Genomic DNA, 26,428 nt, shown 5'->3' on the forward strand with positions numbered 1-26,428 from the left:
GGCTATCTGCTGGCTTCTTACCCTCATGTAATCGGAATAAAACGAATACTTCCCCGCGTGATTTTTAACCCCACTTATTTTTCCCTTCATTTCCTCCTAACCAGTTGCCTGTAATAGTCACGGTATCTCTTGGTTTCTTGTCTCTCTTACAAAATAACGCCCTGCCCTTTCGTGTTTCAGGCCGAGCACGGCCTTCCCTTCTCCACCATTTCTTATTTCTTAAGCGTTCTTGCCGGGAGCATCGCTGTGCGGTTATTTGAGGGGCGACGCCCTCAGAAGGGGAGGTGAGGAGCATGCTGCCTGCAGAAGTGCAGCTGTAATTAGGGTTTAAAAGGCCTCGCTCAAAGATCTGAAGTTTGGGATTGGCAAACCAGGGGAAGGAATTAGAAATTAGTAACCTCAGAAAGAAATGCCATCAGGCGTCTTTGTTTTTTTCATTAAAACTTCGTTCTCTGTGGAAACTTGGAATGTGGTCACGTGGCAGGCACACGTCGTCGGAGACGAGCCAGGCTGTCAGGGGGAGGGTGCGGTAACTGAGAGTGCTCAGGGCGATGCAAACCTGTCGCCCAATAGAATTGAAATGCGGCCACTTTCGAAAACTGTTTGTCAGGATGAATAATTATTTCACCGATAAGCATGAGAATCTTTTTGACCTTACAGGTAAAATCACATTAGAGTAAATGCCGTTACAGAGAAGTGTTCTGTATAATATGACTATTTCTTTTTTTTTTTTTTTTTTGGCCTCAATAAAAAAAAGCATTTATTTGAAATTACTCTGCAGGCTTCAGAATAAGACTCTTCAGAAGTATATCCCTCTCCTGTCGCTGATCTACAAATGATGAGCCAGGAAAAACACTGGGGGGCAGTGAGTGGGAAGGTCAACTTAAAGTTACAGCATTAAGATTCAATGTCAGTTGAAGACCAGTAAGAAAGAGAGAAAAAGCTTTCAGAAATGAAACTGTCAGGCAAACAGGATTTGAGTTATACAACTGTGTTTTTTTTTTTCTTCAATCCTCACCAAAGGATGTGTTTTTAAAATTGATTTTGAGAGAGAGAGTGAGAAATCTCAGTGTGAGAGAGAAACATCGATTGGTTGCTTCCTGTATGCACCCCAACTATGGATCAAACCCGCGACCTAAGTATGTGCCCTGATCTGGAACTGAACCTGCAGCCTGGGAGTGTATGGGGTGACGCTTCAACCAACTGAGCCACCCAGCCAGGGTGAGTTATACAAGGAACCCACTGCATTAAAAAGATCTAGGTGCACCAGTTAGCAGGCTGCGTATTTTGAGAATAGCAAAATATAATTTTTATAGTTATACTATAGTAATAGTATAACTATATAGTTATAACTATATGTAGTTACAAAATACCTATAACATAACTATTTCAAAGTCTCAGAAGAGGGGCTAAAATAACAGATTTAGTTGGTCTAGTGTAAGCAAGGGATAATTCTGTATCAGGGCTTTCCTCTATGTTACCCATGCGTGGAGCAAGGAAGGGAAGGGGCGAGTGCTGCGCAGAGTGGTGTCACTTCCTTCGGACTGTCTTTAGGTAAAAGTCCTCCTCTCACCTCACTCATCGCCTCCTGCCTCGTTATCAGAGATTCCCCACCTAAACATATTTACAGAGAAAAGCTTTCATGTTTTGGAGGAGGAGAGATAAGTGGTAGGTGTTGGCCATGAGGAGTAGTTCAGTGATGTAAACAGTGCAAGTTATACGGGTGAGTTTACTGAGCTCTCTCTTCTCCCTTGATTAATTCCAAAGTCCTGGCCACTCACTCATGACATCTGTCTCATCATCAGGTCCTTCAACAAGGAGCATAGTTTTTGTAGTTGCTTTTTGCTAGATATGTGTGACCTTGGGCAAAGTGCTTTCGTGGTCTGTGCCTTCGTTCCTCATCTCTAAGGCTGCCATAATAATAGTAGCTAGTTCATAAGACTGCTGTAAAGGTTAATAACTTAATACCCATAAAATGCATAAAATAATACCCAGCACATAATGAGCAGTACGTAAATGTCTGATGGAATAATAGTGACTGTTATTGTTAACAACGCGCATGTCGTGTTCAGGGGGAGATCACTGTGTATCATCATTGCCTCACTCCTTCCCTAGATTTGTGTTTCTCATAGGAATTTTTTTCATGAGCATGGCAGAATAGGAAGTGATTAGGTATATAGTGCTATTGCTATTTCAATACAAGATTTTGGCAGGCAGTGCAAACGCTCTTGAGCGTTCCCAGTGGCAGCGTGCCACTGGGGCATATCTCTATCCTGAAATTACATGTGAAAAAGGGCAAGCCTCAAACATAGTCCCAAATGAGGTAAAGCGCCTGGTAACTCCAAGTCCTGGTAATTCTGTACCCTCCAGTATCAAGAAGAGACAGGCTTAAAATCCGCTTCCCCTTTGCTGGTTAGAGGAACATGTGAGCTAAGTGAGGAGTGAGGCTATTCATGCCAAGAGGATGCTCGGGGACTTCTGTCTTCGTGCTACTTTCAAATACAGGATTTTCTTTTCTATAGGCAGTAGGAATAGCTAATTATGTTTTTCTTGGCTGCCGTGAGTACTGTTGTTGAAAACTAGTCTTCTCCATATTGTCACCTAAATAGAATTAATGTAACAACACTTCCAATACAGTGAACAGCTTTGGATGTCCTGTGGAGTCTGTTACAACCTGCGCTCTTATTCATACACACTGCGGCATTCACACAGATCTAGATGTCACAGAGCCTGTGTCCACACAACTATTAACATAAAAACTTCATGGAGCCCATCAGGCTCCGATCCCACTCGGTGCAGGATGACTGCTGTTCAGTATTTGCCTTCTTAAAGTTTTCTAAGACAGGCAATCTCACACACAGACATGTAGAGACCCAGCTGCCCTTTGACAAAGTGCCTCAAGTGATAAGTATTTACTGCATATATAAGACATTATACAAGAGGGGAGAACCTGGGACTCTCTTGCAGTTAGACCTTGATGAGGGAGCCCGATTTCACTTTCACTCAGGAGAGGATCTGTGAAGAAAGGGAGGTTCACAAGGCATCTGGGTATGGTGGGGAAGGAAAGGGGATACGCATTCTGTAGTGCACAGTGTTACAAAAAAGGCCAAGAGAAGGTAATACCTGAGTGTAGGAAATGTACTCAGTAATTACAATAAAACTCTGAAAGAATGCTCTGTCATTGTGGTCCTATTTATTTATTTAGTATAAGCATGAAGAAAAACCACGCACAGAAGGGACACTCAAGGTGTGTGATGCAAATGATACCAGAGAACTTATGTTTTGGACATTTTTGAAACAGAGTTATGTTGCTGGTGCTTGAAAGTGGGAATTCTAGTGTAACTAAGAAGATAAACATACTTACTATCCTTTCATCTCAAATGTTTTACTGCTTGTTTAAAGCATGAATAAAAAACAGAAAACAATTCTCTGGCATCTGTAAATCTTAAATGATCATTCCCATGTCATTCGAATGAGGATTAATGCTGATAGAATGAAGCACCTATAAATGAGGGTGATGATGGATAGGCCTTACAAATTAACCACGTCCGGTCGGAATTTCTTGGTATTGTTTATTGTGGGCAGCAGGATTTGACCCAAAGAATAGTTATCTGAAACCATGTAATAAAAATCTTCCCTATAAGGGGGGTTCTCCTGTATTGGCTTTAAGATCAAATGTCAGTGTTCTTTGGTCTTTGTTGCTCAGATGTTCTCATTATGTGGTGCAGAACTGAGCAGGTGTTTGATTGTTTACCCAGTAAAGGGGAAGGTGAGCTGGGATTAAATTGTTATGACATAGCTTTGTTTTAGCCCCGCCAAGTCTCACTGAATTTGGAATAATTGTGTTGGTGCAACAGCAATCTTGCTAAGTACAATAGGACATGGAAAAGCTTGGCTCAGAAACTAATGGACTGCAGCTACCATCTGTGGGATTGAAACTAAATGCCTCTAAAAGAAATACTCATAAATGTAACCAGCCATCCTGTTGATTAGCTTCCTGGTGGACAGAATTCCAGTTGCCTGAATGAACCAGCACAGCCTCTTTCTGGAAGCCAATAACTATGAATAACCATTTGCTACCGGATACACATTTGCCCAATAAATTCCAATATACACAAAGCCCCTTTGAAAGAAGACACTTATAGTCAAATTATGTAAAATGTAGAAAATTATATCAACACTTCACAAACTGTGAATTAAAATAGAAAAACATAAGTTCTTGTGCCAGTGTTTATAGGATTGTTCTTTCCCAATTCAACACACTCAGCTCTACTTGTATATCCCATTCTCTGTGGCTGAGTTAAGTGTAAGCTGGAAAGTTCAAGTTTATGTTCCTTAGGTTATTCAAAAGAAAATTTCAGGTGCAATTCTCAATATCAGCATACTGCAATTTCTTATTTTTAAAGAAAAATATTTCTGCAAGTGCACAATTGTTTCACTCAGTGCCCACATCTGCACAGCACACACTAGTAAGAAAGACTACGTCAACTATTACTAGCCCATTGGCATTTTCTCTACTTTTAACTTCAGAATTTTAAGCTTTTGAGGATACCATTCTTCAGTGATACCCAGTTAGGGGTGACATTTTGGATAATGATGAATAATTCCATAACTACATGAGCTAAGCATGAACTGGACTTTAGAAAGAAGCAAGAGTTTGAAACCCCCAAACAAGTCTTACAGATTTACTTTTCTCATCTCAGAATTTCATCTTGCAACCCAAGGAAATCCAGAGGCTACAGTGGATTTTGCTGAGAGTTTGTCAGGGGAGAGGGGTTAATACTGGCTCAATTCTCTGCCTTGACACACTTTCTTCCTGTGACCCAACCTCCTAAATGCAGGTGCAGTAGTGAGTGGCCTGCTCCTTGACCAGTCAGTTTCCATCTCAACCAGGAGAGAGACAGAGGAGCTCAGCCTTATGGAACAGCCTTTGCTGCTAAGGGCTTTGAATTGTGATTCTAAAGCTTCTGCCTTGTCTTGATTTATTGGATCTCAGTTGTGTTAACTGAATCTACCTGGGAACCTGTCTAATAATTTCCACTCTCTTTAGTTTGCCCCATGTTAGTGCTAGTCTCCCCCAACCCTTCTTGTCCCTCTGGACTCCACAAGGAGTTGAAGTCTTGCCTGTGACCTCCAGCCAAAGACTGAGGCCCTGTGCATTTGCTTGAATAGTCCCAGTTGCTCTATTTAACTTGTCCATTGAAACATCCCTTTATTGCCTAATGTCTATGGTAGTAGTAACATGATTGGTGTCATTCAGATACTGGTCTCTGTCTCCTAGTCTAGACTTTCTCAGAGTTCTTACAGCTGATATGTATCCCCCTATATGTCCCATGCTGGTGGGGAAGTGCCAGGCCCTGACCCCGAGTCTGCCCTGCTTCAGTATAGCTAACTTGATATTGTTTAACAGTCCCCCTTTAAGTGATACTAGGTTGGAATGTTTACATATCCCATTAGAATTCTGTTACACTTCCTAATTTTCCAAAAGTTGTCTCTTTCTATATCTCCAATGATATACTCTTCCTTCCCATCCATCTGTTGAAAAACTCTACCCCCTCTTGATGGCAGGAGTTGCCTGACCCTCCTCTTCATATTCATGTCCTCAACTGGGCAGACTACCATCACACCGTACTGGCGGAGAGATCAAGCTTTGGGCCTGGACTATGATATTCTGTCTTATCTCACTCTGGTTAACACTTCTGTGCTCAGCCAGATAGGATAGAAGTAGCAGCATGGTAAAACTATAGGGCCAGTACAAAATTTAAGCCATTTTCACCTCTGTTTCTTGTATTTCGAGTTTCTGGGACCCTCTTTTCTCCTCCTGTTTTCTTCTATCGTATTAGAGACTCAATGAAGATCATCCATAATCACTTTATTAATAGCCGATACCTCAGTACTCACAACAGTCCTGTGGGCTGGGCAAGATCAGGCCCATTTTGCACATAAGGACGGTAAGACCCAGAAAGGTCAAGATCATTTTGCTTTCAGCTCTTTGCTGTTCAGGCCCCTTCAAGTGGGCAACAGTGAACGGGGAGGGATTACCTTGGGGACCCGAGGCGACTGAGTACACGAGGGGTCAGGAGGGCTTTCAGTGGGGAGAGGGGCATATCCAGCTTCTGGAGATCTGGCTCTTGGACCTTAGTCTACTAATGCTTGGGGGTGGGACTGAGGCAGAGATAGAAAGATCTGCATATTAAAGGCTATGTCTGGAGTGCTTCGTTGGCTGACCAGCCCTGACCTTTTGCACTATGACTAGAGGAACCTGTGACCGGTTATGCCGCCTGCCCCAGGGAGCAGGGGGAAGTGGCAGCTTGCTTATTTCCTGATCCTGCTCTTCTTGGTTTCAGGACAAATCGTCCAAGTGGCAGTATTTATAACTAAAAAGAAACCCAAAAAAGGAACAAACTGGTAAAACTTACATTGGCTGTATTAAAACAACATTAACTGTAAATGTGACTTGCTTTCTATATTTTATATTTGACTCAGGGGCTTAGCGGGCCCACCAAGATGGGCTCACCCTGCCTGAGTCAGTAGCTGCCAATTCCCCCGTCCCCCGGCTTCCTCCTCGGGCCACACCACCGTCCTTGCTTGGGGGAAGGCAGAGTAGGCACACACGAGCACTCACCAAGTTCCTGCCTTAGGCATTTGCTCCTCAGGCTTACTTTTCCTGAGATGCCCTTCACCCAGATGTGGGCAGGGTTTGCTCCCTGTGGCCTCTGTAAAATTCATCTCGGCCGGGCGTGGCTCAGCGGTTGAGCATCGACCTAGGACTCAGGAGATCAGGGTTCGATTCCCGGTCAGGGCACATGCCCGGGCTGCCGGCTCGATCCCCAGTCGGGGCGTGCAGGAGGCAGCCGATCAATGACTCTCTCATCATTGATGTTTCTCTCTCCCTTTCCCTTCCTCTCTCTGAGATCAATAAAGATATATTTAAACAACAACAACAAAACCTCATCTCGCCTGAAAAGTCTTCCTTAACTGCTTTCCGTAAGAACACAACCCCTCTCTCCCACCCCCCACCGCCGGCACTCCTCCTGTACCTGCTGCCTTCTCCCCCACCCTGTCCTTGTCACCTGTGTTTACTGTCTGCCTCTCACTCCCCACCCCGCCTCACCCGCAGTGCCAGCTCCAGGCATTGCCTACAGACGCTGGCCCAGTCCATGAGAGCCCCTAGTGAGCAGGAGGTGCTCAAACAGTTATTTGTTGAACAGGTTTATGCTGATTATTATGTGGAATAATATTTCTCATGCTTAACACTAATATAGTTTGACTCTATTATATGTCTTATTTTATTACGATACTAAATTTTGATAATGACTATCCTGTCTTGTGATTTAATAAAGTATCTCTGTCTTCATCCTTGCCCCCTGTTTTAAGTGGGCTGAAGAGATATAAATAAAAGGATATAAATACATATCAGGGAGGAAGGAACAAAAATGGGTGGTAAAGTGAAGCCTGTGGTAGAACAGGACGATAAAAAAATTTTGTCTTTATTTAATCAAGCCAGTGGACTTGATTCAAAACTTGGGGAAAAACAAGCTCCCCCCCCCAAAAAAAAAACACGCTACACCAAACAAACACACACACACACACTACTCTGGTTCTATTCGGTCACTGTGGGAAAATGTGTTTAAATCCAGATCTTGTTCCTTATTATTTGTGTACTTGGGCACATTACTTAATTTCTCAGGTTCCGACTGTCTGTAAAATGGATATAACCATAGTGTTGACCTCATGGCTCTGCTGGAGATTAAATGAGGACAGAGTGTATGGAAGCCCTCAGTCCAGTGTCTGGTCCCTGTCCTTAGTCCCCAGAGTGGGGCACTGACTCGGGAGGTGGAAGACAGGGGTGTGGGGTGTCCTGCCCGGCTCTGCCACAGCCCATGCCAACTGCTCTGCAAAACAACCAGCTCCTTAGCTCTACCCTCAAAGTCAAAAAGCCACTGTGAGATGTTGTGTCCATGAAATGACCCATTATATCGTATGCCTAAGTGACCTTGCATATTTTTCAAAGAAAAATTCCCCAAACGTGATTTCTTTCACATCTCTTTCAAACACAAATGTCATTATACCTAAACTGAGCTTGGGCCTGGTGTGAAATGCGAGGGTAAACACACGTTGCATTTATAGATTGGATTTGGAAGCAGCGCTTTCGCGTAGTGTTCCAACCCCCTAAACTAATTTGCTGTTTACCCCGGTGCGCCGGCAGGAACTGCCTGTGGGAAGGAACGAGCTGCTCTGGGTGGACCGTACTGTAAATAACAGCCACCAGGAAAAAATCCCGAGGAAAATTAATTTTCAACAGTGGAACAGAGCAGGGCAAACAGAACTTGCTTGTCCTGCTTATGATTTATAACATGTCCCCTTTTAACTCACAGTAATGAATCACCGACTTTCCCTCCGGGAGTTTATTCTGTCTCTGTTGGACTCTGCATATATGTACATGCAGAACGTGAACCTCCTGTCATTCGGAACTCCTGTGTGCTGTGCTTCCACTTTCTAGTCTTTTCAACATTAACAACAACAACACATCTCCACAGGAAGCCTCTTCCCTCACCCCACTCTTGTTTCTTCAGAATTCTCAGCTAAGTTTCATCAAGAGGCAAGTTTCTAACAATTGGATTAGAGCATAAAACTTACATTCTTCTATAGAATATTTTTATGATTCAGAGGTAAATGTCAAGCCAGCGATGAAAACCTATAAAAAACACACACATATGATCAAAAGTGATATGTATTTTGTAGTTGGATTTAAATTTTAAAGGATGTATTTAACAGATCTTAGAGTGATTATCTTAAATATAGTTATGTAATGTGTTACTTAGTAATCACATTTGCCTGGAAACCCATGAACTCGTAGTTGTGTTTTTATTTATTATTTGTTCCTTGACCTGCTCAAAGCCAGCCTCTTCTTAGCAAAGTGTCCACGGATTTCCTTGTTGCCAAAGCCGGTGGTTGCGCTTCTCAATACCCAGGTTGTTTCACACCTTGGCAGCAGCTGTCGCTACTGACCATTCATTCCCTTCTAGAAACATTTCATTCCGTTGGTCATGACAACCACACTCTTCACATTTTCCTGCCACCTCTGGCTTCTCCTTCAGGTTCCTCGTCTTCCACCTATATTTTACACATGGCCTTTTCGCAGTTTTCCCTTCTCGGCTGCTCTCCTCACGCCACACTCTGCTAGGCACCCTGTCCTGTGTCCGTGGGCGCTGCAGTTCCTGTGTTGGCATCTTCATCTAAGATTTCCCCCCTGAACTCAAAGCTGTTGATCCAACACTCGCTGATCTACTGCCCTTAGATAACTCAGGCGCTTCGGTCTGAGCTTGCCCCAGGGCCATGCATTTGTCTTCTACCCCCACCTCCGCCATCTGTGTTCTTTCCTTTAGCGATTCCCATCACTGCCCATCCTCTGTCCCAGGTAGGACCATGGGTACCATCCTGGATTCCCAAGGGAGACACTTTCCATCCGTCTTCTTTTCTCTGTTCCCACCGCTGAGGCCTGAACTCAGACTGCTGTGACCTTCTGCTCTACTTACTGTCTTCCTCCCTTCCTGTTCCCACGCAGTCCAAGTCCCACTCTGCTCCAAGAATGGTCTAAGACACACATCTGATCAAATACTCTAATTAAAAAAAAATTTAATAGCTTCTCATTACCCCCGGGATAAAGTTCAGAGTCCAGCCCATAAGCCTTCATGGAATGGTCCCTGCTTGCCTTTGTAGCCTTACCTCTTTCTTCCTGGCACGTTTTCTTTTCTTTTCCCCATACATTGCTTTCTAAGCTTCAATTTTTCTGAAAATGTTCCAGGCCTCTAGTGCTATTTCCTCTGCCTGGCATGCTCTTGTCCCTGAACATTCCTTTCCCCTCCCTCCCTTACCTGGCTGAGTCCTGCACATCTGTCAGCTGTCAGTTGTTGAGCTGCCACTTCCTCCAGGAATTTTTCCTGGAGTGCCTCGCCCTCCCCTTCATGCCTACTCACACTGCACGTTAATTGCCAGAGGACTTGCAAGCCGCGTGGGCTGCGTGTGCCCAGGGCAGTGTTGAAACTCTCTGTGATGGAATATTCACTCACGTCTTGTGCAGCGCACTGCCCGTAGTCTGCTCCATCAATATTTGTGGAAAAATTAATAAAAGGAAGAATAAAACCTAGCTGTCAGTTTCTAACAGGCTTTATAGCATATCTGTCTCTCCATGAAGTATGAGCAGCAGTATCGTTACTATCTTTAGACAGATGTTGTAAAAATACCATCTTAAAATTAAAAAGACAAGAGCAGTACCGCCCGGCACTCACTTAGCGCCACACGCAGGCCCCGTGGGAAGTGCTTCACGTCTGGACGTCACTTTGTTCTCAGCGATCGTGAAGCGGGGGCTGTTTCCCCACATACACAGGAGGAAAGGCAGGCGGAGGGGGACGAATAATTGGGCCCAAGTCCCTTGGCAGAGCCAGGGTTCTATGCAACCTCCACAGCTCCGTCCCCTCCAAATCATTCAGCAAAATGGATAAACGTGTTCAACAAAAAAGTATTGAATAGTTGTTTTGTGTAAAATGCCCCGAAGGATGTGTACATGCATTCGGGCTCCGCTCCAGTGACAATAACCAGCGACGCTGAGGAGAGGGCCTGTTTTGCATCTGTCTAGTTATTACCACCAGCCTGGAAAAGACGTTCTGTATTTCATGGAACACGATAGGGGAAACCAGAGAACTTTCCAGCTCTTCTACATCAGATACTGCCATTTCATTATTTAGCAAATACTGCGAACGTGCAGGTTCATTAACAGCCACATCCACACGCAAACGCAAACAGAGAAGCAGAGTGGGAAGCAAGCCGCAGATTCTCATTACCTGCCTTTTGTCGAAACCGGTGCCAGTGCTTTCCATTGTAAACAAGTACCGAATTACAGAATTCTGGGCCGGAAATGAGCCTGGAAATTATTTACTCCCGTTCTCCCTAATTATTTTTTAGCTTGAGGTCCAAAGGAAAATAACTAATAAGTATACGAACGTACCAGGACTGAGGAAAACGCTTTGGCAGTATCTGCAAAAGCTACACCGCACCTATCCTGAGACCCAGCTATTCCACGCCCGGGAATATTCCAACAGATATGCTTTTATTGTGTATATATATATAGTACAATACTGTGTATATATATTTATGATACACAGGGTGGGAAAAAGTAGGTTTACAGCTGTTCATATGGAAAATAATATACTAATTAATAAATAATAAATGAATAAACTGTTTCGTGTACTCACAACTGTAAACCCACTTTTGCCCTACCCTCTCTCTATATATAATGCTCATAAAAAATTTTTTTTTGCTATAGCCCAAACTGAAATCAATCCAGTGATCATCAATAGACTGGGCAAATAAAATATGGTGCATTAAACAATGGAATATACCACATCGATGACAACAAAGTACAACAGAATCCAACCATGTGGACGAATCTCAAAGACATTATGCTGAGCAAAAGAAGTAATAATTGTATCATGACCTTATAAGTCTTGGGAAACAGCCTAACATAACCTATGATGTCATAAATCAGAAGAAGGGTTACTAAGGGCAGAAGGTGGGGCATGATTAACTGGAAGGGGAGGGGGGTTTGTTGGAATGTTGGTGATTTCTGTCTCTTGATTTGAGTGCTGGTTACTCTGTGACAGTCCGTTGAGCTGTATACTTACTGTGTGTGCATTTTTCTGTATGTCTGTTGTGCTTCCCCCGAAAGAAGAAACTTCAGCATTCTCATTATCAGCCTCATACATTATCAAAAAATTCTCTGACATAATGGAAAAATGCATGGAATGCTGCAAATCTTAATTCTGCTAAAACTAACATTTGTTTCAGTCACATCAACAAAAATAAAAACTTCAGTATTGAAAACGTTTACTAAAGAAACAAGTGTGTTTGATGAGAAAACAAAAACAGTATTTCCTTTGGCAAGCATTTGTTGGATTGGAGGTAGCAAATGTAAAACCTTCAGAGTGTTCGCTTACATGCTTCACTTACTCAAGATTCAGGATTTTGTGGAATGATATTTTTTAAAAACTGTATTGGTACAAATAATTGTAACAGAAATAAAAAGATTGGATTTCTAAACTGTTGCTCTGGCTATGTTCCAACTGCGCACAGTTTTATAGTACCTGGCATGTGTTACGCATTCAAAAATATTTGCTATCTGAATAAAAATATAATACACTGAATACTCTTTAGAGTAAGTACTTCTAATTAATGTTTTTCACATGGAGGTATTTTTTAATACTTGGTAAATCGGAAGTTACCTATACTCCTTTACTATTTGGATAGACATATAGTAAAGAACAATGACTGAAAAAATAAATCTCCATCAAAGTGCTAATTAATATTAGTTATGAAATATCTATAAATGATAGAATATCACTAAATGATTTATGAAGCAACAAATCATTTAAGATCAAGAAGATTTATTAAGTAAAAACTTGAAAGTCATTAAAACCTTAGAAAAATGAACAACCCTACCCCACCTGGGCCACTACATTTAGAGAAAAAATTGAGACAAGAGCGTAACTCTCCTTGGAAGTAATCATGTATTAAATTGGTGTCAAGGAAACCTTACAAAATATTAGCTTTCAGGAAAAACATTTACAATTTATATTTTCTACTTTTAAGTAATATATTCTTACTATGACTCTAAAATCTGTCTAGACCACCATTAACATTTTAAAAGGAAATTCTCCAGTTCTTACCAAACAGAAATAAATAATACCTGACAACAGCATTAAGGAACATAAACATAAAATTACCTGTTATTAAAAACTGAGCACATTTTTCTCAAAGAAATATATTACTCAGCTGTAAAATAGTGTGTTTGCCATTCACACTAATGTTTCAACATTATGGTTCAATCTTCTAAAAAGCTGACATGGAAAATAATGGCGTAATAAACTAATTCATCATAATGTGCAAAAGAAACCGCTGGAATAAATTGTAATAACCTTTCAAAAACTAGCAGCTTTTAAAAGTATTAATTCCTACTTCAGATAATTGGAAAGGACACCTGGGTGGGTAGGCAATATTTTTTATGGGATTGCTCTGTCAGAAGCTCAGATTGTCTCTGGACTCAGCAATGATCATTTAGCGCTAAATGACAGAGAATCTTGCAAATAGGTCTTGTAGATGGTGTTTGCCATAAATTACCAAACTCAACTCCCCTCAAGGTCAGCCAAATGAGAGGGCAGATATCAAACGGCCTTCGTGGGGACCTAGAGTGATCCTCAGTTTCTCATAAATAGACAATAGTTGTGTTGGCTGCCATAAAATCAACTTAATGGACTGACAACATAAATTACCATCAAACTTTGACAACTTTTGTCCCTAGAAAACAGCTGAAGAATGCTTTTCATCAAAGCGGGGGGAAATGGATAACGATATTTTTGCTCTATACCAGATCATAAATATTTTTAACAATGCTAAGTGGAGAAGGAATTAATATTAGAAGCCACAATATGTTTTACTTGATGCATTAAAAACAGTGTCTAAGTAATATTAAAATGACACTTGCTTTTTGAAGTAACTGATACATATATCACAGTAATGCAGTGGAGTGTGTGTGTGTGTGTGCGTGCGCTAGAGAACAAGGTTGCATTTGCCTGGCACTGGGTATTTTCACTAAACCTAAACAATCAAAAATAGTATTTCTTTCTTTCTAGTCTTATTTTATCAGTGAAGTCCGCTGGACCTAAAGGAAAGATAGATTCTTCACACTACCTTGAATACATCATTAATTCACTTTCTTTATGGCTCAGTTTTCCCACCTGTAAAGTAAAATAATTATACAAGGACATTTTGAAGACAATGGAATTTATCCTGGGAGGAAGCACCAAAGAAACCCCAAACTACTAGAGAATCATATCAACATATTTGTGAAAATGATCTACTGTAGACAATCAATGAACAATTTTAAAAGTCAGTTTGGTAGAAAATATAAAAACAATTAAACCAATAAATTGGAATTTTGGAAACAAATTAGACATCATTGTTTAGCTGAATTTTCATTACTCATCTGAGTATTCTGCCATCCTAAAACTGCAGTTATTATTATTACAACATAAAGCTATAGATATTTTGTCAGGCATTTTTGTAAAAGTATTTATTATCTCTTAGAAAGCAGGACTTCACTGTAAATTTAGCTAAAAGAAATGCCACATTGAATAAAAGCAAGATCTTCCTTGAATCCAGTGGCAGGGATATTATATATGATGTCCAATGAACTCTACAAAATTAATAAACTATAAAAGTTCCCAAACAGAATTTAAAGTTAATTTATTTTGTGTCTTTCTCTCCCATATCTAGTCATAACCTTCCTTCTTTCTTCCTTTGCACTACCCCTTGCATTTATTTTCTTCCTTCTAGTCCCACTGTCACTTCTGTCCAGAACCTTATCACCTTAGAACTGAATTACTGCAGTAGTTTCTTTGCTCCTGCACTCTTTCCACAAATTCATTTTGCCCAGTCCTGTCAAATTTATCTTTTTTAAAGCACTGTTTTAATTATGTCATTCCCCTGCTCAAAATTTTTCAATGCCTCCCCATCACCTGGAGGCCAAAGGCCAGTCTTCAGCTGGAATCAGAGCCTTCGGCCCCCTGGCCTCACCTCCTTTCCCAGTCTTGTCTTTCCCAGCTCCCCGCACAAGCCCTCCCGGTAACAAATGCACCTGCTGCCCGCCGCCTCCACCGGGGAAGCCCGTCCTCTCCGCCCAGTCAGTGGCCTTTTGCTGAGGCTTCTTTCACTACTTTAACCCACAGTCAGCACCTCCAGCCACGAAACTGTAAGCAGGCTTTTAAAAAAATTTTCATTAAACACGATTTATTTCACTGTCGCCATGTTACTTCACTTTTTGTTGCTTAATGGTTTGCATGTCTTTCCCCCCTAATTAATTTACAAAGCTGTTTGAGGTCGGGGTTGCTTTCTTACTCTCTGCCAATCTCCCTAGCTCAGTTATGAAAATAGCTGGCAATCAGGGACGCTTGTTTAATGAATGAATGCAAAACGCCGCTCCAGGCTCCTTGTGAGATTAGGATGAAAGCTATTCAGTTGTGTTTGTAACTTGCGGTATTCAGAACAACAATTTATGTATGTGAGGCGGTTTTCCGGGGTTTTATAAATCTGTTTCAACTTTTAAGTTCTTAGTAAAATTCTAGATCATAAAGTATAAGCTGAGCGCATGAGAGTTATAATGTTAAAATCTGACTTCGTTGTAAACTCGAGCACTATTAGATTAAGCACAAACTGGTGCACATTCATTGAATTAGTTCTAATTTTCTGAAAGTTCCTTACTAACAGAAAGTTCGATAATTTCTACAGAAAACTGAAATCATTTTAAGAGTAAATTCAGAGAAAAGATAAGTATGCAGCAGTCCAGAGTCTTTATTTTATAAATCACACATATATTTTAGATTTTAATATTCTTAGAAAGGACATGGACTTTGGAACTCGACAAGACCTGAGGTAGAAACTCAGTTCTGCTACTTATCAGCTGTGCCATCTATGTCAGCAATTCAATGCCTTTCAACCTTAGCTTTCTCACAGGGCAAACGGGAATATTAATATTCAATCCATTTGAAAAACCTGAGGTGAAGAAACCTCTTCTGAGCTGTATATTAGGATAAAGAATTTAAAGTCCTTAGGATAACTAGCCCAGTACATGGCACATTAATAAATTGTAGCTATTATTATTGTTTTTGTTTGGGGATTAAAATTTTTTTTTTATTTCACTTTTTACCACCCATCCTTTGTGGAGGCAACTGGCTTCCCTGATGGTCAAAAACAGAGCCTAGGAGTCTCCAAGATGTGGGCTTGAATTGTGCCACTGCCATTTTACTGGTTTACTGAAATATTTTTTAACCTATCTGAGCCCTAATTGTACAGAAGGACATATGAGGAAAACAAAATCTCTGTGCAGGGACACTCTGAGGAATAACAATGATCTATTTTAAAGGGTCTAGCATAGAGCAGGAACTCTATGAATAGCAGACATTCTAATTCTTATGAGTCTTCCCCCAGACAGGTATCATCCTGCTACATATTGAAGAACCCATGTTCACAAATACTTTTTAAGTAATAGAAGTAGTAAAATTTTTCTGTTATATTTCACTACTTTGCAGAAAAACATAATTTGTTATTATAAAATTAGTCTTATAAATATTTGCATAGTGACTTAAAGTTTTGCCCGGCCGGGCGTGGCTCAGTGGTTGAGCATCGACCTAGGATCCAGGCGATCAGGGTTCGATTCCCAGTCAGGGCACATGCCCAGGTTGCGGGCTCCATCCCCATTTGGGGGCCAGCAGGAGGCGGCCGATCAATGACTCTCTCATCATTGATGTTTCTGTCTCTCTCTCTCCCTCTCCTTTCCTCTCTCTGAAATCAATAAAGATATATTTAAAAAAAAAAGTTTATAAGATACCCTAATAGCTTAGGAATACACTTTAAAAGTATTTCTTAAATTAGCCATTTGCTGCTGTATCACACCAATCATTATCCTTATAACCCATTCTACCATCGAGGTACTTAATAATTAACAATAATGATGAGCTTCAAATATTAAAGAGGCTATTAGAATAGGTTAAATGTGTTATTGTCATAGTCTATATCTTTCAAAATACGTGACAGTTAAAATTGGTCAGGTGCAATTGAGCAATCGATCATAGATTCTCCATCTCAGCAGTAGACTTTGGAAGTAGAGGCCTCCCTAGGCAAGCTTTGACAAAAAACACTTATGAAAGCAGTTTCTTAATTTCCCTTTGACTTCTTGAATATGGAAGTCTGTTCTCAGTCAAGCTAAAATACAATTTAAAAAAATCTAGAAAAATTAGTTTCTAAAACTTACCAAGTATACAAAGGAAAAGAAAAGAATATAGGTATATTCTTAGATTAAATAACTTTCATAAACCTAAATACATGCATAAGGTCATATGCTGAGATTAATTATTATCTAAACTCAGTAGAAATGCAACTAAATGCTGAGAAATGGAAAACACCTTACAGTTCTATAACACTGAGCCGTTTTACTATCATAGTAAGTGAAACACGTGCTTAGTTAGTTTTTAACTAAATGTGTGCCATAGTTTTTTAACTCATCAAATAGGTCTACTTCCCATCAACATTTACAAGGTCAAAACAAGACACCAGCAACAACTAAAGTGCCATTAATTCCTCTGAAAAACTTTTGAAGAGATTGTTTCAAGCAGCAGCAGCCTGGATCCCACTGAGGCGTGTAGGGGTTTCAGGTACTCTGGGAGGTACACATGTAGTTTTAGAACCAAATATTTTAGGATAATATTACTCTTAATCCTTCAAATGAGTAGCTTGCCACACAACCATCTCTTGTGCAAGATATATAGCTCCATATGCAACAGTCCTGATTTCTACTGTATTGCCCTATATATCCAGTCCTTGATTTAGTGATTGTGACCATTATAGCTACATGTTAAAACATAATGTAATATATTATAAGGGTAACTGATAACTGAACAGCCTTGGATCAGCACTTTTCTAGAATTCCTCCACAGGCATGGCGTCTCTTTGTCTTTGGTTTTCACTTCCTTTCATCGCTTCCACCTTCCTCCCATCACCTGCTAGGGAATTCAGACCTGTGGGGGACTCTGTAACTGTTTCAGTGTCCATATTTACCAGACCCATAATTATAGCTTATGTCTATAGCATCAGTGATAATTTCAAAGCCATTTACAAATGAAATATTTCCATACTCATAATAACATCATGTGAGACGAGGAGGTTATACCGTGTGCATGAGTCACCTGAAGCTAGTGTCAAGGGGACCTGCCTCATGGCTCTGAACGTGAGCCTCACTTTACCCCATTACTGCTTCATCCTTTCTTGGTCCTTGGATTAGACTTACATTGGAAATTCTTTCCCACTAGTTGTGTGATTTTTAAAAAATATGTTGGTCAAACTATTTGAATTTTAGCTTTTTTTGTTGGTAAATGGGGGTAAAAATACCCACTTCATAGGGTATTTTGCAGATTAAATGAAATAATGTTTGCAAAGTAAAAAACACACACAAAAACACACCCCAAACCTAGAATAAGATAAGCATTCAAAAATGTTAGTTCTCCCAAGCCCCTCTCCTGGCAGTACTTTACCTAGAAGTAGTTTCTTGAGTCTACATAGGATTTCTAAAGCTACCCTGTCATTCAGTGGTGGGCCAGGTGGGAAAAGTACACTTACTGTATCAGCAGGGTGACAACATTTAATTTAACCAAGGATTTATCAATCATCTACTACATCCCAGCACAGCGCTAAGTGCTACAGATGCACCAATGAAGCGGGGGCAGCCAAGGGATTTTGGCAGCGACAAGAACAAGGCTTGATGGTTTCCTAGAAGATGAAGAGATTCCAAGAAGGCTAGCCTGCCAAGTTTAACAGAGCTTTTTGGTAACTTCTCCAAAATAATTTCAAGGAGAATAAAATGATTTAAAAAAAATTATAAATTTTGTAGTTTACTCTTTTCTGTTAATTGAATACGTTTTATTCTCTTGCCAGTAATATTCATCACCTCTCAGGGCCACAGGGTTCCTGTTTTTAGAATGGTGATAATGGTATTTGATAGCATTATTGAGAAAATTGAGATGGAATATTACTTCGGATACAGCAGTAACTGGGTTATGACTTTTGAGTGTTTTATATGTATTAGACTATTCTAAGCCTTTTAAAATTTATTGGCTCATTTAAACTTTACAACTCAAGGGGATGGATAGAGTTACTATTCCTATTTTAGAGATGTGAAAATTAAGGCACAGAAAGTTTCTTTTAAAAAGCGACAAAAAAACTTGCCAGGAGCACCCAGCTAGTATTGGCTGAGCGGGCACTCAAACTCAGGTAGCGGGGCTCCAGGGCCTGTGTTCTTTACCTCTGTCCTTTGTCACCTCCCTTCACCACCGCAGCTCATTACACACCCATCTCCCTGCCCTGGAATCTGGTATACAAACATGTGGCAGGTCCTGCCTTTCCAGAAATAAACACTTACACTGAGGATACAGGACATACGCATAAAGAGAGAGAAAGCAGTACATGGATCAGGTGGTCCAATGCCAGAGAAAGGGCGTAACTACATGTTCTGCAGAAGTTTGGGAAAAAGCAAATATTGGGGATGTAGACAGCAGCAAGTGTAGGTGGAACTTGGCTTAGGTCTTGGTGGGAAACCAGAACTAAACCCAGCAGAGAGGAATTGGGAGTTATTTCAGAGGGCCGGGGAGCACAAAGGCTTTCTGTGCTGGGTGAGCGGAGGGAGGAAGGTTTCCATTCGGGAACACTGCGACTAGAGAGCAGGAGGCAGTTTCAAGTCACTTTGGAGGATGTTTTAAAAGTCCAAGAGAATAAGGAGGACTTCCTGCTGGAGGGCCACCAGCTCTGAGTGGCCCGGTGCACGTGTGCACGTGTGTCAGGGACGCCAAGTAGTGCTTTCAAGGGACTGATGGGGTGGCAGGTGTGTTATATGCAAACGCACACAGAAGTCTTCAATGCACATACCTACATTCAGACACCTCCCCAGTATTCCAGCGACGATTATCTGGTTGGTGGATATGCCATGGCCTCTCCTCGTCCACAGCCTGCCTTTTGGGCTTGTTTCCTGCTTGTCCGCACCTGGGGGTAGAGGCGGAGACAAGGTGATTTTTCCAATTAGCCTTCCCCTCCCCCTTCTTCTCCTTAGTAGCTGTGGTTAAACATTTGTTTTGGGAAGGAGAAACAGATTGTGGGCAATCAGAACATTTCTTTTTTTTAAATGGTACCTCCAGTCTCTTTGTGAAACAACTTGCTGATGAAGAGCAGAGCTCGCATTTGAGCCTAACCCTGGATTATGTAGTTGTTAATTCCCTTTCATCAGAGATGGACTTTAAATTGGGGCCTACTCCTATCTACTTTCAGATAATGTTCTTGCAGCAGAACCTTGGTTCTGCGGAGGTTTTTAGGTGAGAGTGGTTAAATGTGCTGTCCTCAAAAATGCTCAAATTGCCATATGCTATCATCCATACCAATCATTCTTACCTTTGCTGCTACTTGAATGTATTAAAAAGTTGCTGCTGCTTCCTAAATTGAATAGATTACCAGGAGACCTGAGTAATTCTCTAGCTGCAGAGAATCTGGCTCTAAAACTAAAGCGTTGGATTAGAGGGATAGAAAAAAAGAGAAAGAGGTGGGAAAAGTAAAACAGATCGCAATGAAACAAAGTTGTAATGCCAAGCTTTTTTTTTTAAAGTAGGATTTCATTGTTTCAGGCTATTATTAAGAATGTATATGACATCTAAATAGAGTGTAGGAGCCCAGTCCAAATATATCATTGTCACTAGTATATATTTGAATATAGTAGACATAAAAATTATTCTAGTACTAAAATAGCCAGACTATCCATTTTGAACATCCATATTTTACGTGGGTGCATTGTATGCAAATATGTTTAGGGTGCAGAGCAAATACACACACACACACACACACACACACACACACACAAACCTCTTTCAAGAAAAGACCTTAAAAATGTATACACTTGGTTGACAGCCAGCTATCAAATCTATTGTGTCTCTTCTCTGAGTCACACTGTATTCCATTATTTCCAGTTCTTCCACTTGAATCCTTGTCAGCCCTTCCCCTCACAATCCCAACATTGCATTGCCCAAATACTTCTAGAGAAATCAGAGAATGAATAGAAAAAAAGAGCATCCAGTTATTTCAGGACATGGCGCACATCAGTAGTGCCCACCTGTTAGCCAGAAAACTGGCTCCATTGCTTGTGAGAATTTCTGGCACATTCATAGCCCTGCTGACCTCAACATAAAAATAAAACAAAGCCTCATCTACTCTGCTTCTGAATTTGTTTCATAAACTAGAATTATTCCCAAAGTTCTCAAATAAACAGAAATCATTATAATTACGAATAATTAAAATGCTAAACTCGAGAGGGCACTCAACATTTATTATACTGTAGAATTCATCCCCTAAGGACAGTACCTTCAATTAGTTCAGTTTCACAACAGAAGAAAAACATAATTGCAGGTGTTTAACACAAGGAACAAAACAAGCAAACTTGCCTTTAAATCACCCTTTTCCACCCAAAAAGGCACTGATCACTTTAGGTTCTTAACATTTGTACTAGTTTCAGAGCACAGAAAGGCGACAGACAACGGGAAAACATACTGTTCTCCAATCAGTAAGCACAAGCACTTCAGCTTTATTAGCTAGTCAAAGTCAGTGGGTTCAAGCAGAAGGTAAGATACAGCAATAATGGTTTTAGTAGACAGTCTTTTAAAAGATATTTCATAATGTTTGTTAATATGTTTGTTTATTTAATTTACAAAGATTTATTAAGCAACTGCCATGTGTCAGGGTTTATGTTAAATGGTAACATTACAGTATAAGAACTGGTCAGTTTTTAAACATATACAAAATGAGTATATCAATATATTTGTATATTCTTACAAATATAAAGTTTGAAGTATAATATCTACAATTTATAAAATGAAGCTATTCAAAATTTATTCCTCATTATTCTCAAAATTGTAATAAATTATTTTAATTTAAAAATTAAATCACAAAGTTATTTAAGTTTTCTTCCTCAGAGACTCCTGTATAAAAAGTATGTATTTTTTTGTTTTACAAAATATGTCCATTTTCTTTGCAGTAATAAATACTCCGTTATTATTAGAACGATTCTAAGATGTTTAAGGAACTAAAATGTAAGTCACATTGAACATGATTTAGCAAATAGTGACTGCAGTTTTGTATCTAGGAGACTGTAGTAAAGCAGATATTTTTGCACTGATTCAATATCAAGTTGACAACCCTGACCTTTTACTACGTACTAGTTCAGAGGGATACATTTAGTCTTTCATTTACAGAGGAAAGAACTCATTAGAAAAGTGATACAAGTGATTTCACAATGATAAATCTCAAGTTACCAATTCTACTTTTAATGATTAGTTGCCGGAGTCTTGTATTTAATTAAAATGGTTATTTTAAATGCTTATATTTAATTTAAACATAATTAGCTAAACCTCGATGTTACTGCCTCATCCATTTTGAAATTAATTTATAAAATGGCTCAAAAGTACTGTGAAATTTTAATATTAAAATAAATCAGAGTCAGTTTGGTTCTTTTCTGGCTTCAGTTGTGAGCCCACAGTGAGCCGTTTGCAGGAGGTGGGGTCTCTGGTGTGGCTGTACATAGTAGAATCAAATACATGTCATGGATGTTTCCTCTATACGTACGAGAGATCCTTTAACCTACTAGGCAATGACGGTCTATAATCAAAGATATGACTGTTTAAGCTTTAAAGGAATCTAAATTTTACAAGTAAATTTTGCCCTTAATATATCCAAGAGGAACCACTGTTTTTAGCAGATAATTCGTACATGTGTAACAAGCATCTGCACCTCACTTTCTTTGAATCAGTCCAATATGATGTAATCAGAAAGTGTTTTCAAGGAAACGTTCTGAATTTAACTTCTATTTAATCAAACAACATGGTCTATATACACAGGAACCAAGAGAGACTAGCTAGTAATGTAGCACTGTTTTTCCGGGTCTATAGAACAGGAGAATCTTGTAAAACACACACCATAAGCATCCCGAGTTGGGTTCCTGGTGCAGTGAGAAGCTACATCTATGAATGTCCTACAACCCTCCATGTGCTTGGTGTGTAAACTGCTCAGCTGCGCACATTTGTTTATTAATGATATTGCTACCGTTTGTTAGGTACTGAATATGTATTAGGCACTGAACTAAATGCCCAGTGAGGGGGTATTATTAGGCCCATTTTACAGATGAACAAAGTGAGGCTGGGGCAGGCTAAGGCACTTGGCCAGGGTCACATAATTAGCAAGTGATGGAGGCAGGATGTGAAGCTTCCCTCCACAGATCTGCTCCTGACTGTCCCCAGCTCTCCATCTCAGAGGCCTAAGGCACTCAGTTGTGAGATGCTTACAACCACCACCACTACCACACACAAAAAAATTTCTCCCTTTCATAATAGTGTGAGGTTATTATTAAAAGGTGGCTTAACTATCAGTACCTAAAATCTGTTGCCCCCAATATTAATGTCCTCTCATACCAATATATGCAGAATTTTCAAATATTTTATTAAAACCTGGGCGTTCTACTCCACGATGAGCCCTTATAGTTGGGGCGAATCTGTTGCCCCTATTCTCTGACATTAGCTCCAACCGTCTGTACCCCAGCCCGCCCCTTAGAAATTTTAATTCTGAGGAGGCTATCAAGTCAGTCTCGGCTTACACACCCAGTGAAGTTGTGTGGACTATTTCTCTTCTTTTCACACCAGTGCTGCTACGTGGCATACCAGGATGCCTTGGAGCCATCCAGTATCTCAACTACCTTCAACTGCCATCTGTTTCGGTTTCTCTCAGTCCTGCTCCCCGGTTCCCTAAACAATGATTGATAGATACTCCCACTCAAGGGCTAGACTTAGGCATGTTCTCTGCAAAGAATGTAGGTAACAAATACAGATATCCCTCCTATTTAGACATTCGATTGTGATCAAAGCCACAATTATCTATTGATTTTAAGTTTAACGTTTCAAGTATCAGTCGTCTTAACTCTGGACGGCCTCACAAGGTCCGAGGATTGGAACAGCGCAGAGATCCTAATGGAGAGGTGCTCTGAGGAACCAGGGCGGGGAGCACACAGGCGCATCTGCTTTGCTAATCTCGCTAAGGCCTTTAAATACCATCTGTTTTCTGCTCTTTTCTGGCTACCGTTTCCCCTAGGCTAAAAGACTTAAAAATGACTAGGGGGGAAAATACTCTGAGAAACTAGTTTGAGCTTTTAATTCTTTATTTCATCTGCCAGACACTGGCATGCAGTTAACCACAGCAAGTGTTCCTCACAGATAAGGGATTGTTGCTTCACATATAATTACACTGACTGTACCGGTAGACATACCATCCATATCATCTTCATACTGTTAGAAGTGCTAAGAAGGCTGAAAAGAATCCATTCTGAGGAGGGTCAGAGCTACTTTTATTTTACTTCAAACCAGGGTTATCATGGAATACAACTGATAACTCTTTTGGGGGAACAATTTTTGGAATATAAAAAAAGTGTCTTAAAGGGTAAATGAAGCTGACTGTTGTGACTGGCAGTCAGTTCAGGCATTTTGTGTTCTTTTGTGTTTGCTTTGGAATGTTAAACAGGTCGGGTTCTTTTAAAAGAAAACATTTTATTCAGAACATTCTCCCATGAAAGCCGTCTTTGACAAAGTGTCATTTTTTGATATATTACTACATGTCTGCCCGCATTTTATATTCAAAAAAGGCAAGCAATGTTTTAACAACTTCTGACAAGCATGGGGAATTAAACTTCCACAGAACTGACTTGTGATATAATGCTATAGGCTTATATTTTCCATTCTGTATTTCTTTATGGCAGGCCACAACATTTTTAATTACATCAAATTTCTGGTTGGAAAAAAGTACAGAGAAATGAAAGATAAGTAATTAGAATAGGAAAACTTCATCGATAATGTTCTGAGCATATAATTCTGAAATGTGTTGAGGAAAATAGCTCCAGATATATCATTCAGTGAATTATAAATAAGTTAACAGGAGATAAAGTCAAAAATGTTTCTAGAAACTAACAGAAATCTCAAGAAATTCAGCTACCTCTTAATTATACTCACGTTACCTTTCTAGATCATAGCCTGCTGCCTACTGGAAATCTCACTTGGACAACCACAGGCACCTCAGGTCAACAAACTGCCCCTCACCTGCGTCTCTGACTGTGACCCCGCATGACTAGGGTCCGGATTCCTTCCAGCCTCCTCTGTCCCCACTCCACCCTCCCTTGCTCATGCGTTCACTCAGGGCTTTCCTCCCGCTCCTTGAGTATGCCAGGTTCTTGCTCCTCTTGCCTAGATCACTACCCCAACCAGCCTGGCTAATTTCCGCTCTTGCTCTTGGTCTCAGCTTGGATTTGGCTGATCACCCTTTCTCTAGGTGCCCTTTCTCTAGATTCTCCAGAGCCCTGTTCTCTCCAACCCAAGACCCTGTCATAGCGACGTCCTTGTCTCTCTACTCGCCTGCATCCTCAGAGGACCGTGACCTTCACGGAGGCGAAGGCCATGTCTCTCGCTTTTACTGTTAAATCTCTACTGCTTAGACTGGCTCTTGGAATATCCTGGCTGCTCTCAAACACTTTGTTAAAGAGATTAATAAGTCATTTGAGGGAGAAGTTCATATTTGACCCGTTTTTTTTCCTTTTGGTGACAATACAAACTGTTAAATATAACCATTTAAAAAAATATATTAACTTATTGGGTGGGGTTGGCATGTGTTAATGTTCACGTTCCCATTTGATGATTTCGTTTAGCTGGAACAAGTGTCGCATTTGGGTTCAAGAGCTTTCTCTTACTACCTGTCCCTGTAAAAATGTGCAGTGGGAGCCACTGATGGATGTTTGGCTCTGGAATGTCATGTTTGTATTTGAGTTTATAACGTAGGCTTCTCATGGGAACAGCAAGGGTGAACTGAAAGGGAGCAGGGAGACTGGGTGGAGATAAATGCATAACGTCTGAAGAAGCTTACGCCTTGCTTTGTATCGCTCTGTCATCGTAACCTGCGAACTCTTAGAGGGACGCTGTGCCTGGAAAGGGAGGAAATTAAAAACCAGTCCCATCCAGTGAGTCAGGGAAATGGAGCTGGAGAGGAGGGCACCTTATGAATACTGTTATTAGATAATCAAGAGCTATAATAATCAATATACTCTTGAAAGTACCTTAAATCTAATAACGCAGCTGTGGATAACTCAATTAGGATTATGACAAATTCAGGCAATTGGTTCAGGGTTCTTTGCATCCAAAATTCAAATAAGTAATCAAAGTGAAATTGCATTAGCTGACCTCCTCAGACCACCTCTGAAATATGGGAGGCATTTATTAAGCATACCCCAAATAACAGCATGACATAGCTGCTTCCATATTTCACAACGCCTTTGGCTAAGGGCAAGGGTGGCTGGAGTTGGGGAGGGGAGGGCGGATGTGAAGGAAGGGCACCGGAGGAAGAGACGGAGTTCCTTGCAAAGAGATAAGGGTAACTCTTATTTAAAAAATTGCCACAGCAGTACTTTTCTTAAGTCAAGATTAAAAATACGATGAGCTTCTGGAATGTTATCTTCCACAGCAAAAGTAATATAAAACCAATTTTTATTCCCACATAAATTACTTAACACAGCTGCCACTGACTGGTTTTACATATTAATCCTGGCACAGGTGGACCATCATCTAGGAAAGAGATTCTCTGTATTTTTTAGTCTTCAGCCTCTTTTTGGTCTCTTTAATAAACTCTTATTTCTAATTTTGAATTATATTGGAGAAGTCACCAGGAGCACCCATGTAGTTGTTTTCGCTGGCTCGCTTCTGGGCTT

The 26,428-nt window shown here is 40.5% G+C and overlaps 1 protein-coding gene across 1 annotated transcript in view; it reads right to left on the reverse strand.

Annotated features, from left to right (window-relative positions):
* The window catches only part of HS3ST5 (heparan sulfate-glucosamine 3-sulfotransferase 5), a 132,211-nt gene that overhangs the window by 65,323 nt on the left and 40,460 nt on the right, over positions 1–26,428 (reverse strand). The window contains exon 2 of the mRNA XM_016217552.2: positions 19,528–19,641. The gene's annotated coding sequence lies outside the window, so the exon portion shown is untranslated. The remainder of the gene's footprint in view (positions 1–19,527; positions 19,642–26,428) is intronic.

The sequence above is a fragment of the Miniopterus natalensis genome, chromosome 5 (genome assembly GCF_054644295.1).
Source record: "Miniopterus natalensis isolate mMinNat1 chromosome 5, mMinNat1.hap1, whole genome shotgun sequence".
Taxonomy (NCBI): Eukaryota; Metazoa; Chordata; class Mammalia; order Chiroptera; family Miniopteridae; genus Miniopterus; species Miniopterus natalensis.